Below are 12,786 nucleotides of genomic sequence, written 5' to 3'. Positions count from 1 at the left end.
GTTGAAAGCCCAATTCATTGAACTTCTCTTTCTCTATTTTATGCAAGTAGGCTGCATCCCACACATTTTGATATGATGTCTCCTTATTGTCGTTTTCTTGGGTGAAGTTGCTAATTATTTCTATGATTTGCTATTTCACCCAATCATTCTTTAGTATGAGATTATTTAGTTTCCAATTGTTTTTTGGTCTACTTTCCCCTAGCTTTTTGTTGAATGTAATTTTTATTGCATCATGGTCAGAAAAGGATGCATTTACTATTTCTGCCTTACTGCATTTGAGTTTGAGGTCTTTATGTCCTAATATATGGTATATTTTTGTATAGGTTCCATGAACTGCTAAAAACAAAGCGTACTCCTTTCTGCCTCCATTTCATTTTCTCCAGAGATCTATCATATTTAACTTTTCTAGTATTCTATTTACCTCTTTGACTTCTTTCTTATTTATTTTGTGGTTTGATTTATCTAATTCTGAGAGTGCAAGGTTGGGATCTCACTATTATAGTTTTTCTGTCTATTTCTTCTTGCAGCTCTTTTAATTTCCCTTTTAAGAATTTAGATGCTACACCACTTGGTGCATATATGTTTAATATTGATATTGCTTCATTATCTATGTTACCTTTTAGCAAGATATAGTGCCCTTCCTTATCTCTTTTAATTACATCAATTTTTGCTTTTGCTTGACCTGAGATCAGGATGGCTACCCCTGCTTTTTTGACTTCACTTGAAGCATAGGAGATTTTGCTCCAACCTTTTACCTTTACTATGCATGTATCTCCCTTCTTCAGGTGTTTTTCCTGTAAACAACATATTGTAGGATTCTGGCTTTTAATCCATCCTGCTAAACGCTTCCTCTTTATGGGGGGGATTTACCCCATTCACATCTATGGTTAAAATTACCAATTCTGTATTACTTGCCATATTGTTAACCCCTGTTTATGTTTTACTCACTTCTTTTCCCCTTACTCCCCTTCCAGTATTAAACTTGTAAGCACCACGTGCTTTTCACAGCCCTCCCTTTTTAGTATCCCTCCCTCCCACCTTAGAGTTCCTCCCCCTATCTTACTCCTTTCTCTCACAGTTTCCATATTCCCTTCTGCTTAGCTTATTCCTTCTCTTTTCACTTTTCCCTTCCCACTTCTCAATGAGGTGGGAGAAGTTTCACCATAAATTGAATATGTCTAAAATTTTTCTCTTAAAGCCAATTCTGATGGCAGTAAGATACCCACTATATTTATCCCCCTCCATTCTTTCTCTCAAATATAACAGGTTTCCTTTGCCTCTTCGTGAGATGTAGTAACCCCACTTTACCCTTTTTCTGGTACAATTTCCTTTCCACCTCTAGTTTGTAGAATAAGGTATACATGTATTCTTTACACATCTTTATAGTAGAAATATAGTTCCCAAGATTACTTTTTACCTTTTTAGGTTTCTCTTGAGTTCTATATTTGTAGATCAAACTTTTTGTTAAGTTCTGTTTTTTCATCAAAAATAAGTGAAATTCGCTTGTTTTGTTGAATAACCATCTTCTTCCCTGGAAAAAGATGCTCATTCTGGCTGGGTAAGTTATTTTTGGTTGCATACCGAGTTCCTTAGCCTTCTGGAATATCATATTCCAGGTCTTTCAGTCTTTTAATGTGGATACTGCTAGATCCTGGATGATCCTTATTGTGGCTCCTCTATATATGAATTGTGTTTTTCTAGCCACTTGGAGTATTTTTTCTTTCATTTGAGGGTTCTGGCATTTGGCCACTCTATTTCTTGGTGTTTTGATTTTAGGATCCCTTTTAGTAGGTGATCAATGAATTCCTTCCATGTCTATTTTACCCTCTGTTTCTATGACTTCTGGGGAGTTCTCTTTCATAATTTCCTGGAAAATAGTGTCCAGGCTCCTTTTTTCATCATATTTTTCTGGGGGGTTCAATAATTCTCAGATTGTCTTGCGTAAACCTATTTTCCAGGTCTGTTGTTTTCCCAAGAAGGTATTTTACATTTTTCTCCATTGTTTCATTTTTTTTTGGTTTTGTTTGACTGATTCTTCTTGTCTCCTTGAGTCATTCAATTCCATTTGTTCGATTCTGATTTTCAATGAAGTATTTTCTTCATGCACTTTTTTTTTTATATCTTTTTCTATTTGTCCAATTGAGTTGTTTTGTGCTATGGAATTTTTTTTCCCATTTCTCCAATTTAATTTTTTAGAGAGGTATTTTCTGTTTCCACTTCACTAATCCTGTTTTTCAATGATTTGATTTCTTTATCCACTCTGTCTTTAAATGAGTGGGATGATTTCTCCAGACTCTCTTGCCAAGCCTCCCTCTCCTTTTCCCATTTTTCTTCTAGCTTTCTTGTGAAGGACTTTTTAATTTCTTCTATGAGATTCATCTGTGCTGAGGAACAGATGATCTCCTCCTTTGAGGATTCACCTGGAGACAGTCTGCTTTTAGTCTCCTCAGAGTTTAGAGTCTGCTCTCTATCGGTATAAAAGCTGTCAATGGTTAAGGTCCATTTCAATTTTTTGCTCATTTTGTCAGAGAAGAATCAGAGACAAACTAGCAAAGAAACAAAGAAAAAAACCCCAAATGAAATCTGCTTTTTTGGGGGAGGGGTTAGGTGGTGTTACCAAGCTTCCTCTACAGACTGTGGGGGCAGCAGCAAGGCACTAACAGGACTGTCAGAAAAAGGGAAAAGGGGAGATAAAAAGAGGGAAACTACATGCGATGATGAGGCAAAGGAAACCTATCATATCTCAGGGAACTTAGAGAGGGGGAGGAACATTGTGTGAATCTTACTCTCATCAGAGTTGGCTCAAAGAGGAAATAATTGACACATTTGTTTTACAGAGAATCTTCTCTCACCTCATTAAAAAGTGGGAGAGGAAAAGGGAAAAGGAAAAAGAGTAATAAGGGAAGGGTACAAGAAAGGGGAAGGGATTCAAAGGGAGGAGGGAGGGATACTAAAGAGGGAGATCTGGGTGACACAAATGGGACCAATAAGTTTAATACTAAGGAAGGGGGGAAGGAGGGCAAGAAAAAGAAAATCATAATCTGGGGATATTAGGATGGCTGGAAATACAGAATTAGTAATTTTAACCGTAAATGTGAATGGGATGAACTCCTCCATAAAGAGGAGGCGGATGAGCAGACTGGATCAAAAGTCAGAACCCTACAATATGTTGTTTACAAGAAACACATTTAAAACAGGGAAATACATACAGAGTAAAGATAAAAGGCTGGAGCAGAATCTATTATGCTTCAGGTGAAGTCAAAAAAGCAGGGGTAGAGAGTATTGGCCTTGGAGGCAGGAGAACAAGAGTTTAAATCTAGCCAAATTTGACACTTACTATCTGTGTGATAGGGGAAATCATCTAACCCCTATTATCATACACAAACATAGAGAAAAACAAGTCTCAAATATTGGTAAAGGTCATATATCTGAAGTCCTTTTTAATCATCTCCATGACACTCTCCCTTGTTTCTGAATTATCAGAAAAATCTTCACAGCTCAACTCCAGTCTTCATCTAATTTGGAAAATGTTGACTTTCTAAATAAAAGGGGTTACAATAGCAAGAAAGGCCACAGTGAAATTCAGTATCAGTTTAAATATTTGTTAGAAGGTTTTGAATCTGCTTTGGCTAGGTCCACTCAGAGCTGTCGAAGGTCCTGACCTCAGCTTCTAGCTTGTAACTATGTATCTTAGTTTCTTTAAATATTGAACTCCATTAGAATGCTATATAATTTTTGACTTCCCTGCTCCCCATTTATAGATTGTTTTCTGAACACTCTACAGTGGCCAACTTTTCTTTAGTTTTCCTTATCTGTTGCCTCAACAGAAAACATACATAAACACACACACACACACACACACACACACACACACACAACAGTATTCTATCTCAGAACTAGATTAATTTCCAACCTATGCTATAGATACTATGGGAAAGTTTCTAGATATTGTACATTGATAAACTTCATTCTTAAAAAGGGTCAATCTTAGATGTCATTGTTCATCAATATACCAAGATATTGTTATGCCATATCTCAATGTCACTTTTTACATTCTTATATTTTGGGAACTAATTTTTTTTCAAAAATGAAACAAAACTTCAGGACTAATGCATGGAATTTTGATTATATGAACTTTAAAAATTCACATCTATGAAAAATGGAGATTCATCACCCTTCCAAAAGCATCCAAATCCAATTTTTCACCTAATTAATTGGGACATAGCACAAGATAGCCAAATGATAGGTCACATTTTGGGCAAATAATCTTTAAAAGATAGTTTATGGACCCTGAAATGCATGTATCTCCAGTAGCATGGTAACAGAAGGATGCAAATGGTGTCTGTCTATTCATATCAGTATGTGTACTTTCCAATCTTACACCAGGAAGAAACCAAGGACCCATCTTTCTTCCAAAAAAGAAGAAAATGGAAGAGAAACATTTGCCTAAATGAATGCTTTTTTCTTTCCAGAGATTTCTTCTCCTTCATAAATTTTGTAGTACCTGACCAGCATTAAGAATGTGAATTGGGTAACAAGATACCTTTGGGGAAGAGAAACAAACAGCAAAAATTAACAGCTTCCCTATCTGACCCATACCTCCACACAAATCAAAGTAGATTTGGTTGTTCCACTATAGGACAGCAACAAATTCTTCTCAGAAAGATTATTTAAATAAAGAAAGTTGTGGGAAAGTATATGTATATAATCTAATCCAGGGAAAGATATTTTAATTAGAAAGAGTAGGAACCTTTGAGAGAATGAGACTATTTCAATCATTCCTTAGGGATATGACTATTTTCCTCAGTGTGCAAATTAATTATACTTGCCATTGAAGAGAAGTAATGCAGCTTCAACAAAAGAAAAGAAGGGAAAAAGCAAAAAAAAAAAAAAAAAAAAAAAAAAAAAAAAGTTTGGTTTAATACAATTTAGAGCTAATTTGACTTTAATCAAAAGTTTATATGGAATATAGCCAGCTTTGTTGATAGTTCCATTCAATTTTTTTTAATTTCATTATTTACAAGTTATATGTATGGGTAATTTAACAACATTGACAATTGCCAAACCTTTTGTTACAATTTTTTCCCTCCTTCCCCCCACCCCCTCCCCTAGATGGCAGGATGACCAGTAGATGTTAAATATATTAAAGTATAAATTAGATACACAATAAGTATACATGACCAAACTGTTATTGTGTTGTACAAAAAGAATAGGACTCGATAGTTTAGAACGAATTTAGAACGGATGTCTCCACTGTCTTTAACCCTAAAACATTTCACTGCTATCCCTAATGCCAATAAAATATTTGCTTTCACGGAAGTCTTGGTGAACTGTATTGTGTATTAAAGTCCAATTTAGGATTCCCTGTATATTTTTCTCCAGTGTTAGTATAGGGAATCAAAAGGAAAATCAAAGATTCCTCTCTCATTTTCTGAATGATTTTCTGTTTATCTATACTAAGTTTTGACTGTAGCAGATTGGTTGATTGATAGCAAATACAAGTATGGTTACAGTTATGGACTTACAGTCTCTAAATCTCCTTCTTCCCATATCTCCCTAGCTGTTGGTGCTCAGTCATCTCTTAATTATACTTATTCAATTGTCTGAGTATCACAGTGCAGGGAGCACTGGACCTGGATTTTAGATGACTAGAATTCAAATGTAGCCTCAGACAGTCGTTTGATTCTGGGAAATTCTTTTTTCCTCTTACATGAAATAGAGATAGTAAGTATCAAATGAAATGAAAATAAATGTAAAGCACTTAGTATAGTGACTGGCACATATTAAGTTCCAAATAAATCTTAGCTATTATTATTAGTTCTTATTACTTTGTATTCATTTTATTTACTTAGTTGTTTGTTTATTGTATTCATTGATAGTATACAAGCAAGCTCCTTGAAATGGACTTTTTTTTTCGTTTTCATGCCCAGTGAATAGGATAACACTAAGCATACAATAAACATTTTGCAATATCAACTTATTTAAGTCTCTAAATGATGACCATACCTATAATAAATACTTCACAGGATCAATTAAAATCATTTATATAAAGATTCTGAAAACCTAAATACAATATCTACATAAGTTTGTAAGATCATAGCTTTTGAACTGGAAGGAATTGCAGAGGCCAAAAAGTCTACTCCTTTAATTTACAGATGAAGAAAATGAGATTCATGAAGGCTAAGAGATTTATTTGTCCAAATCCACATAGGTAGTAATTATATAAGACAGGCCTTGAACCCAGAATCCTTAACATCAGAATATTTTTTTTTATATTGTTCCACTTGAATGTCATCTTATTATCTCTTTCTTGTCTTCATAATTCTAATTCATCTGATAAACATATTGCTCAAATTGGTCAATATTCAGTTATTTTTTTTTACTTTTAATATTCTGTGGAGCTTATGTTTTATTGCAAAGATGGTAAAATAATAATTTTGTATTTAATTAAAAGTTTAAGTATAAAAACTGACCTTTTATACATATTTTGAAAGTACTTTTGGTCTACCTTAAGTAGACAGGATGAGAATATGTCCCTTATCCTGCTCCCATCTTGTTTTAATTTCTTCCAGCATCTCTATATTTTAAGATATTGCATTACCTATATTATAGAGTTTATGAGTATTCATTATGATTATGTAATCTACAACTCCATCTATTAATCACAATATTCTTCTGTTTGGGGCTTTTTTTAAGAAGGAAATTTCAAGTTGAGTGACTATATACATTAATATTGTCTGGGATAATATTTTGACCCTTGGAGTTTATTGTGGAATTCTCAAAGTGCTTTTTTTCAATGTACCAAAAACATCAGTATTTCTTCTTTTATTTTATAAAGATAGTAAGATTTTGATGCTTTATTCTGGTAAGGAATCATGATGGGTGGTAACATTAGTGTTTGTTATGTTGTTGCTGTTACTGTTGGGTTTTGTTGTTGTTGTTGTTTTTTCTTTTGGAAATACATTCATGTGCTGCTGCTGAATGTCCACATGCTCATTTGATTGAATAGACAGTTCAGACCATCTGTATCTAGATGAGAATAAGTCTTTCCTGATTCCTTTTTTATTCTCAAAATAAGATGAGAATAAATAGGATCCACATTTTAAATACTCCCAGTAAAATCCCCGTGAATATTGCTATCCCCTTTCTGGAATTATACCCAAATCATTTTACCTGCTTCCTGGGAAACATATCTACAATTCTTGCCTATCAATATATTTGATATCCAGTCAGAAACCATTAAATGGTAATAACTGAGTCCTAAGTTCTCATAGCAAGCATATGTCCTCACTACTTAATTGTCTCAGCTATAAGATTTTTTTATTATAAAACAATAATTATATTTGCAATAAATGGTGATGGGGTCATTTAATTATTGTAATTAAAAAGAAATATATTGGGTCCAATATTTAAATGAACTGAATTACGAGATGATGATTATTGTTTTGAGTCAGAATTATTGTGATTTTGGCCTAATGTTCAAGTGCCATATTCATATTTTAGGTGTATGGTAGTCAGAAAAAAAAAAAACTGAGTTGAAATTTATAAACAAACCGGTACCTCAGAGAATACTGTACCTGAAAAGTAGAAAACAAATTATTTATGATAGTAATTAAAGCACACATAGATAAAGTATTTGAGCTGGATGATCTATCATTTATTCAACTGTTAGCAATATTGTCAGTGATGTTATTACCTCTTCCTCCTTAAATATTAAAATTGAATCTCCATGTTATAAACTAGGTGAGACCCTAAAAAACCTCTCACATAAATACTGTCAATAGCTACATTGATATCACTTCATTGTCCCCATAGAAATCTTTTCCAGTTGCAGTCATTTCCTGGTTCCCTCCTTCTCTTCATATAAATGATCAGCAAGTATTTATTAAATATTTTCTTTGGTTCAGGTTCTGGGGGAGGAGGACAATACAAAGAAATACAATGCTCATACAGATATATTCATACAATATTCATACTTGCCACACTGATACAAATTATATAGTCTTTCCACTGACTGTTCTGAATATATTAGAACCCAGGAAGATGCACAGATTCACATGCACATATAGTAGGGGGAAAATTCTTGCTAAAGCAATGAATGGAAAATTTTCCACAGACAGTGGTCTCTGAGTTAATATGTCACTTCTCTAATGCATAGCCCTCATACTGGGATGATTCACTCTGACAAACACAAACTAGAAGCTTGAATAAAATTATATAAAATCATTATAATTGGTGAAGGGCTTTTTTCATTTTTTTTTTTTTTACTTATAATTGGATTTCAATGAAGAGCATCAGCAACAGAAATGAAGAAAACAATGTGCCTACATTTACATGTTCCTTTCTGTTTCTCTTCTGATTGTGTTGTTTACATGTTTCCTGCTTAGTCTTCCATAAGGAATATTTCTCATGACATTATATGCTATCCTTTAATTTCTGTCCTTGGATGAATTTCATTCCAAAACATAAAGTATCTCTGTCTCAAATATTAAATATTCACTTTAGTTGGAAATGGAACAATTATGTTTCTCTTTCTAAAATCAAAGGCATAAAATTAAAACTTGATTTTATCTATAGACTGGGAACCAGAGTATACTAACACATTAAACAAAATAGTATTGTTGCTTTCCTATTTTGTTCTCATATTGCAATATAATATTTGAGATTTCAAAGTACTTTAGTGTTATTCAGCAAGACATCCAGGAAAATGAATTAAATATAAAGATATCAAAGAAATAAAACTAGAAAATAGAGTTCTTAAGGAAGAAATCAGCAAGCCCAATTAAGAACTAGAGAATCTGGAACAAAAGACATTCTCCATATCAGTAGATTAACTGAAAAAATATGACATGACAAAATTAAAATATATAAATGGCAAAATAGAAGAACAAATGAAAGTATTTTTTTAAGAACTAAGATTTAGAGAACACAGATAAACTCTCAAAATAAATATCATAATCTTGAAGATGATATATTAAAAGATAGGCCTACAAGTATAGGTCTTCCAGGACAAATAAATTATATAAAAGGAAATCTGACTATTGCACATCAAAAGCAATTAAAATGGTGCTATCTTTGAATTTTAAAAATCTTATGAATGCTCTCACAAACAGTGGCCTTGAATCAAGTTGCATTTACTTTATTTTCTATATATTTGTTACATTAACTATATACCATAAAGTACATATATGCGTGTGTTAAAATATATATGTATTTGTATGTATGTATATATGTATGCATTATATATAGATCATGTGTATATATACATACATATATATGCATGTAACTTATATATGCCCATGTAGCATGTGTATGAGGTACTGGAGGACAGATATTATTTCAGTGTTTTCTTTGTTTTTAGGAGCTAACATAGTGTTTCACACATAGAAAGTACTTGATAAAGCAGTTTTCTTTTATCCATCCATCCATTCATTTATGCACTTCCTTTGAGGTTTATTATATGCTAGGTTGAATATAAGCTGCCAAATATATTACCCAGAGAGAACATGGAAATACTATGGTAATCGAGCTGCATCATAAGGATGTAAGAGTAGTTTTTATACTAACTTTTAAGCATGTCAGTTGTAAGAATAGTATTTATTTCACATGGGCTGAAATGGTTTCTCCTTTAAAAAGACAATCCTGACCTAAATTCAGCATTTTGTTGGCAAAATGAAGAAAATTTGGCATTTTAAAAACAGTCTAAGTGTCATTGGTATTCCTGAACTTAACATTGCTCCCACAGATAGTGAATTTACTATTCTGAAGACTGCAGAGGCTATCAGGAGTTTTAATCCATTCTTACTAGTTGTCTTAATTGTTTTAATGCTTTATAAAATAATTTTATTGCATTTATAATCTAGACTATCCCAATTTATTTTAGCTGTCATTTTTCCATACTTAGAAGGATTGACACTTGATAATTTGAAAAGTGTCTGTGCAGGCACAAAGATAATTTAACTGAACAGGTAACCATTATTAGGATGTATAGGAAACAGTAGAGATAAAAAAAGAGGGTAAAGAAGAGAAAAGAGAAAGAATTGGTGAAAGAAGGATTAGTAGAGGAAAAGGAAAAATTATGAGAGAGAGAAGAAAGGAAGAAATGAAGTGAAAAATAATGAGAAAAATTATATATATATATATATATATATATATATATATATATATATATGACAGGAGGAAAGAAGAAAGAGAAAAAATAAATAAGAGGAGGAAAGAGAGAGAAGAAAGTAAGCTACTTGATATCAAGGACTAACTTGTTTTGCTTCTGTAAACCCATCACTTGGCATAGCTCCTTATACAGAATAGGTATTTAATAAATATTTTTAGAATTAAACTGAAAATGTGAAATTGAGAAACAACACTAGAGATAGAAAGAATCCTATATTGGCTGGAAATTATCACTTTAGATAATGGAGCAAGTTCATGGAAAGAAAATTACTGCATCAACAAAGATTTTTAACAAAAAAATATATAAATCATTAGGTTCACAATTTCTCTTCTAAATGAGGAATGCAAATGTCAGGGTAAAGGGTAAGCATCTGCCACTAGAGGAACTCTAGTCTGAACAAAACTTGAACAGAAAATTTCAAGTAGTCTTCTTCTTTTGTTTGTTTGCTTGTTTCAACAGAAAAGCTCTTCTCAGTCTCAATAGGATTACATGCCTGCAAACTTAGGTATGGTCCTGAATCTTGTTAACCCTCATCTATGTAGATATAATTTTGGGCATTCTGTTATTGTATGTTGTTTAATAAATTATTGGAATTCTCAAATTATTAAAGTATGGGAAAATATGAATAATAGCACAAAGATTATGATAATATATTGTATATTATATATTTCAATACATTATATAGTTATAAATTATATTTTTCCATAATCCTTCTTGAGTTTCTTTTTTCATGTTTTAAAGATGCATATTGAACTTTTTATGAAGTGAGTTTTGCTTCTGCAGTCTTTACAGATTTGTAAATTTTTCTATAAATTTTCTTTGATAATGCTTACTTGAGCCTGATTCACTGATATGTCTTTTTATAGCTCTTTGAATTCTTCATATTTATTAATTGTCATATTTTATTAAATTCTATTACATTCATATACCAAACAATTTATTTAGCCATTTCATAATAAATACATAATTTGACTATTAAGGTTTTTTTTTTTTTGTTTTGTTTTGTTTTTTACAAACAAGGTCACTAATAATATATAGATCATCTCTCTGTTTTCTGTAGTGTCTTTAGGGTTTAGTCTTAGTAGTTTGATTACAGCATCGAAGGATGTGACTATTTTAATCTTATCCCTATTGTGTAACATTATTGTTGCTTTTAATGAACTAATTCAGAGCTCTGCAAAACTTCACTTCTACAGCCTTCCCCCACTTATTTTTGTCATTTTTTAGGCAGGTACTTCATTGGGCATGTTTCTCATAACTCTTTTAATTTTAATTTCTAATTTATAAAATTTAAATACTTTTCACACAATTATTAATAACCTGTATTCTGTTGTTATCCTTGTATTTCTTTGAAAACTGGCTTCCTTCTTCCCTTCTTTGAACAACATTGGTTCTTTTCTTCACAACCCCTGGACTCATCTCCAACACTTATAAAATCTTGGACTAAACAAATTCATCAAGCTTGAGTAGGATACTCCTCCACTATGATTCAGAGTTAAAATTCATTTAATAAAAGGCAAGAAGTAGTTGCTAGGAAATAAATTATATTCTCAGGGTACTACCACTTTATAAAAATAGAAATTGATGAACAGAACAAAATTTTTAAAAGGAGCTTAATCTACAAACCTAAATGATATACAAATTACAAGCAAATTAAAATTGCTTTCTAAAATGGTTGGATCATTTCATAATGTAAGCAGAAAGATTAAAAAAATTATAGCAACTTTTAACTTAATTTAATTTAACTTTTTATACTTAGAGAATCAACCAAAAAAAAAAAAAACTAATAGACACAATTAACAACTTTAGCAAAATTGCAGGATACAAAATAAATCCACATAAATCCCCAGCATTTCTAGATGTTACCAACAAAATCCAGCAGCAAGAGATAAAAAGAGAAATTCCATGTAAAATTATTATAGATAATATAAAATATTTGGGAGTCTACCTGTGAAGGCAAAATCAGGAACTATATGAAGACAACTACAAAAAAGTTTTAACACAATTAAAGTCATGACTTTATAGAGCTAGAAAAAATAACAAAATTCATTTGGATAAGCAAAAAGTCAAGAATTTCAAGGGAAATAGTTCTTTTTTGGATGCATATGGCATTCTCTATCCAAAGTGTATTGGGATTACCTTAAATCACTGAAATACTGAGAATAATCAAGTCTTTCATAGTTGATCATCACACATTCTTCTTGCCTTTATGTACAATGTATTCCTGGTTCTGCTTATTTTGCTCAGCATTATTTCATGTAAATCATTCCAGGCCTTTAGAAAATCAGCCTGTTCATTATTTTAATGGAATAATAATGGAATATTATTTTCATTTGCCACAACTTTATCCAGTCATTCCCCAGGTGATAGGCATCTACTCATTTTCCCATTCTTAGCTACAATAAAAAGAGCTGTTACAAACAATTTTGCACATGTGGGTCCTTTTCTTTCATTGATTATTTCCTTGGTATACAGACCCCAGCACTGTTGGATCAAAGGATATACACAATTTTATAGCCTTTTTGGGTATAGTTCTCTAAGTATACCATCATATCACCTGCAAGGAGCACAATTTTGCTTCCTTATTACCTACTCCAATTCCTTTGATTTATTTT

The sequence above is a fragment of the Sarcophilus harrisii genome, chromosome 2, assembly GCF_902635505.1.
Source record: "Sarcophilus harrisii chromosome 2, mSarHar1.11, whole genome shotgun sequence".
NCBI classification, from domain to species: Eukaryota; Metazoa; Chordata; class Mammalia; order Dasyuromorphia; family Dasyuridae; genus Sarcophilus; species Sarcophilus harrisii.
This window is presented reverse-complemented; position numbering follows the sequence as displayed.